The sequence below is a fragment of the Sinocyclocheilus anshuiensis genome, unplaced genomic scaffold (genome assembly GCF_001515605.1).
Source record: "Sinocyclocheilus anshuiensis isolate Anshui unplaced genomic scaffold, SAMN03320099.WGS_v1.1 scaffold1831, whole genome shotgun sequence".
In the NCBI taxonomy this organism is placed as follows: Eukaryota; Metazoa; Chordata; class Actinopteri; order Cypriniformes; family Cyprinidae; genus Sinocyclocheilus; species Sinocyclocheilus anshuiensis.
This window is the reverse complement of record NW_015551116.1, coordinates 164116-169823: the sequence shown is the minus strand read 5'-3', so window position 1 is coordinate 169823 and position 5708 is coordinate 164116. Positions and strand designations below refer to the sequence as shown.

At 43.0% G+C, this 5708-nt stretch overlaps 1 protein-coding gene across 1 annotated transcript in view; it reads left to right on the top strand.

Annotated features, from left to right (window-relative positions):
• LOC107663002 (threonylcarbamoyladenosine tRNA methylthiotransferase-like) overlaps positions 1-5708 on the top strand; it is a 240386-nt gene that overhangs the window by 120267 nt on the left and 114411 nt on the right. The gene's annotated exons all lie outside the window — the stretch shown is intronic.

The window sequence follows — 5708 nt, the reverse complement described above, 5'->3', positions numbered from 1 at the left end:
GCCTTCTTTCTTTGCGTGAACATTTGGGTGGCGTTATGCAAATCTTCCCACATAGTGAGGTAGACATGTGGGGGCGTGTTAGAACTAGCTGTTTTAGGTAGGTGTGGTTAACTCTTAACTTTTATAAAGAATATCTCTTTGGATTTGAGACTTTAGTCTTTGAAACTTTACAGATCTTCTTTATGCACCAAGAGCTTGTAACACTCCAAAGAGAAAGGAAAAATTGAAATCGCATCATATGACCCCTTTAATTTAGTGATTCCTCTGCGTACCACTGCTCTAATATGACTTTTCTAATATGGCACTGAAATAACCAACGTTAAAATTTCACTAATAACTCCACAGTTATGTGTGATAGAATCAAAATTCTTGTTTCTGCTGAATCCTTGCTTTATTTTATTATTTCTTTACCCTCCTTTTGAGGTTCAGCAGATGAAGACTGTAATAATAATATTGTCCGACAGTAGCAGCGTTGCACTTTTTTTTTTTTCCAACAGTTTTCATCAGTTTGAACTACTAAATTACTTAAGCGAGTCACTTAATGCATATACATTCATATCTCATTTTCTCTATTTCCTATTGGAACAGGAAGTTAGTGCAGGACAAATTAAAGTGGTTGTCTGTTTAAACAGCCAGTTTGTGATTTGTGTTCAACAAACCCATGGTTCTAACTTCAGTTAGATGTTCAATGTTCGTTTCTTCAGCTGGTATCCTAAAGCTAACAGTCACATCACTGATTTCATGCGTCTCCAGGTTGCTTTTTCATTTTGAGCTTGATGAACTGAACAGATACTTCAAACTCTGACAGTCCACCTGATGTCATCCTGAATAAGAGGCTGTTGTTTTGTCCAAACCATGTAATGTCTGTATTCTATTTCCTTAAATGTCACATCTGTCTGAATTGTCAATTCAGCTGCTCTTGTGAGAATGATTTACAATTCAATTTCCTGCTCTATTGTGTGATGGCAAATTACAGAGGAAATGGAGGGAATTAAATGTCCCAGAGTTCTGTGCTGTGACACGTACGACAACACGACTCTTCACGCCTTCAGTCACGGCAGACGGACGCAGAAAACAGCTAGAAACCAAAGCCTTTGTTTCACGCTTTCTTTCAAATGTGAGCGTGACACTAATGCAGATCAGGAGCTAGTTAGCTTGTTAGTCAAATCTCTTCCAAACAGGATTGTTGGATGGTGTCTTGTAAAAGTGCTCTGCACTGGATGTATGGCAGAGATGCGGCGAGGCTGAATGGGTCAGAGGTGTTTAAGAGCTAAAGGTCAGGGATGAATCCACACTTTAGAGCTGGCTTCTGAGCCGGTCATCATGAATCCTCAGCACACACACACACACACAGACACGTAAGCGGCTCTGATTGGCTCTATTGTTATCATTCCTAGTTTTCCTTTCTTTAATTGACTCATCTTTTATACTGCATATTAATAAATTATTCTGAGATTCTTGATCGGATGAGAAACATTTCAAGCCATTGCTAAATAACCAACACGGCACATCAGTTTAACCCCAAATCTGCGTGAACTTCTTTCTTCACTGAATCACAGAAACAAAGAAAACCAATGAAAATCAGTGTGTTCTGCTGTTGTTTGGACCTCAGTGTTCTCAAAAATCATCTGTTGTATTTCACTGAAGAAAGTAAGGGGCACACATCTGGAATGACATGAATGAGGAGAGAATAACAGTGTTGATTTTTTTGGGTGAAGTATCCCTTGAACAGATTATTGTTATAACATTTATGAAGTTCTATTAAATCCCATCAGTGACTAATAAGATCTAATAAGAAGCAATAGAAACACACTGAAGGACATGCGCTGCGGCGTCACACATACACGCTCAGATTTTAAAAAAATTCTATGCCAATTATCACAGCTAATTTTTATGCAAATTACAGGGCCAGAGTGCATTTCTTTGCTAATGAATTGGCTTGTAACAGAGTAAATGTAATCGTACGGCCCTGTGGGGCATCTTGGGGTTTGTGGCGACGGTATCTGAGCTCAGAGGATGTGTAGAAACATGAGATGCTGAGGGTGGTTCCATGAACTGTATCTTATTAACTGGCATATTTTAAAAATAAGTTTTTTAATATAATTTATTATACAGAAACATCATGTAATATGACACTGGAGTGTTCGCCCTCTGGTGAGACACCAGCCACTGCTTGGGTACTTTTGAAAACATATGATATTCAGTTCTTCAAGTAATTACTTCATTAATAGACTAAAACTGAAGTTACATTGGAGTCTATAAACAGCTCAGGTTTCCCGGTGGGATCTCTGTGTTGTGTTGGTGAATTGTTGGCACAGTGTGCTCTCAGAAGTGCTTTCTGTGTGTGTTTGAATGGACGACCATCATCAGCAGCTTCAGTAGTGTGCTTCCGCATCTCTCTTAATGTGTGCTTTATGAGCCTCTGCCTCATCACTGATAACTACAGACCCGCTGGATCAGACGAGAGCTGTTGTGAATGTGTTGTATTGTAGATGGTGAACCGAGGAAAACGTGCCTGTGACTAAACTAATCTGTGCGTGAATACAGATGTACAGAGTCTTGCCTGCGGTCAGCGGATGTTTATCATGCGGATTGAGCGAAGCAACACTGGGGCGGATTATGTAAAAACAGCAGCGAGTGAGAGAGAGATGATCTGGTACAGCTCATTATTGCTGTAAATGTTCAGACGAGACACACGAGCGTCTCCCCGCACCGCTGTCTTACCATGATAATCATTGCTGCAGGAGAAAAGACTGCCAACAGGTCACAGAACTGGACTCTGCAGCCCATCGAGTCTGGTCTAGATCACACTCTTCTCTCACTCCTCCTCCTGCTCCTAGGAGGATGTTTCAGAGGATTTTGCCCATGTTTTTATTATTATTAAAAAAAAAACACACATTTTGGATGTCTCTCTTATCTGACCCATGCATTTCAGGTCTTGGAGTCTCTGTTAACTGATGCGTGAAGTGATGAGGAAGAGTTTGAAAGTGTGCAGTGTTGGTGTGCCTCCAGGAACAGGGTTGACCAAAGCACTAATGATGGCAAACACCACTCATTACAAACGTCCAGTCTGGACAGCAGTAAACGGGTCAGCGGGACTTGGTTTTTGGTTACAGTGGGACTGATCAGTCTCTGACCTGATTGAAATCACACACTACCCTCTGTTTGCACACCATCACTTTAAGAACATTACATGATAGTAATTATTCACAGGCCAAGCTCAGCTTTAGACAAGTCTGTGTGAAAGCCAATTAACAATTTAGCTTTATTTTCACTGGAAATATTTACTGAAGCGCTAAGTGTATCGTAACAGTGAGCTCATCTGATCCTCTCTGATGTGTTCTTCAAAACGCAGCTTCCTCGCAGAGCGTGTGCTGTCTTATGAAACCAGGTTCAGATAGCAAACCGTGGGTCAGCAGGAGCTGTAGCGCGGTGATGCTGGTGGACACACGGACGCACCCGGCCCTGTGAGCGTCAGGTCAGCTCCCTGACGAACAGAGAGGATTGAGTTGAGTGCTTCAGCGCAGGAAAGCTGTTTCTGTTGCTCCTACCTCACGCTCTTTCCACACCGGCCCGTTTCCATCCCTCGCTCACATTCCTTCTTTATTGCTGGAAAAAGGAGCGTCCCGTATTCGGATGGCATCAGCACATGTCGCATATCCAGGCTTAACCCAGGGTTCAGGTGATGGAGAGGCGCTGGGGAGGTGTTTTCACCGCATGCCTAATGCCAGCCGCCCCGCTGCGTCACATGGGTTAATTGACTGTTTTGTGAGGTTGCATGATTACATTGTCCCATGGTGCCATGACCCGGCCCAGCTAAAGCAGTCACCGATGACTGAGATTCATTACTGTGTTATTGCACATTCGCTGTGGCCGACACGATGACCCCTGTGCTTGAGACATTAAACATGAGCAGGGGCGCAGGGATTGTGTGTTAGGTGAGTAGTTGGGTCATGTTCTCCAGCGTTGTCCAGGATGCGTTTGATCTAGAGATGTGATGTGGCTCCATCACCATACAACGACATTTCACTGAAGGCAAAGCTGCCCAATCTGATGCTGCTCAAATGGAAACCAGGTGAGTCCAGTTCAGTAGTGTTTGGAGCGGAGCTCCTCTGTGCTTTAAACTTTCACTGATCAGTAAACACTCTAGTAGGGTTAGGCAGACTCTGAAGACAATCTGTTGAGTCTGACGTCTGAGATATCATACATTTGCTCTATCCATTCTGTCAGATTTAGCATGATCCACACCCTGTGACACGCACATACTCATTTCAGTCATTTTCGGTCCAGACTCGTTTCATTTGGTCGGCTGTGATTAAATGGAGTGATGCTGAATCATCTATTAGCTGCTGAATAACGCTGAGAGACAACGGCTTTATAATGATCAGCTGAAGCACTAACCTTCTCTTCCCCTTTGCTGGCACTATATTAATAATGCAAGCAGAAGGACACCCATCAGAGCCGATGCTAATGGCCTTGATCTGGACGTAACGCTGACTTCCTTACAGTTATAAGCGTGTGCACAGGCTCTCTTTCACTCAGTCACTATGTTTAAGTCTCTTTATGGCTTTGCTAATCATGTCTGTGCATGTGAAGCAGCGTCCAGCAGAGCCGCTCGGGTTCGATTCGGGATCATGAAATGATGGGCCGAAACTTGAGTGGTCCCAACCAGGTGGTGATGCTCAAAATCATCATTGTGAAGTCTCTCACGGTGCAAGAAAGCATGGAAGATTGATCACCCGATGAGGCAGCTTTAATTATTGGCTGCTCTGGAGAACACATGGAGGCTGAGCTACTGTAGAGTTTATCTCAGACCTTTGCCTGAACTGGTTCCCATTTGTGGACTGAAGGACACGTGTCATTCATTATAGTTCTCTGAAGAACAGTCCAGTGTCAAGCGCTGTGCATAAATCTAGTGAGCTGCTCACTACACTTACAGGTCAAGGTCTGTATTACAGAAACATCCCAGCTCAGAATCCTGTCCTATCGGTTTAGAAACTATGGTCGCTTTAGAGCAAATCCTAAGCCATTTTCTATTCAATACAAATAACTGCTGGCATTTAATTCTCTGTATTGCACATCTTTATGTGATAAGCACAGGGCCTAAAATTAACACTCGCCAAGTGCCAAATGCGAGTAAAAATCAGCGTTGGCGAGTATATGTAAGTGTCAGTCGCCAGTTGGCGGGTACAGCTTTTACGAATTGTAACAATGCAATGAAGTAAAAACAACAGCCAGTTTTAAAAGAGATTCGCTGTTTCTGACATAAGCGAATAAAATAATCTTTTCCGAAGACAAGATCATCGTGGTTAGCTGTTCTGTCATAAGCGACAAGAGCGAATCGAATAATAGAATACAAACGGGCTGATAAGGTCAGAGCTGATGGCCAGCTTGTCCCTAGACACAGTTCTAATAACTTTTACCTGAGAAGATTTTGCTGCTTCATTTCGGAAGATTAACTTTTCCCTTCTTTATTATTCATAACCCGAGAATGCGGCGACACATAGGCTATCTGGGGTTACGGCGCCTAAACGGTGCAGTGAAGTATAGTTTGAAAGGCTGCGCGTTCGGCTGTACACAGACGCTGAGCCGCTTCAGACAGCGCGCCAGTAGCACTTCAACGCACGAAAAAACACAATTATGTCAAAATGTGCGGTTTTGGCTAGTTACCTTGTAAACGTAGTCTTAAATGAGTTATAAAGTCTTAA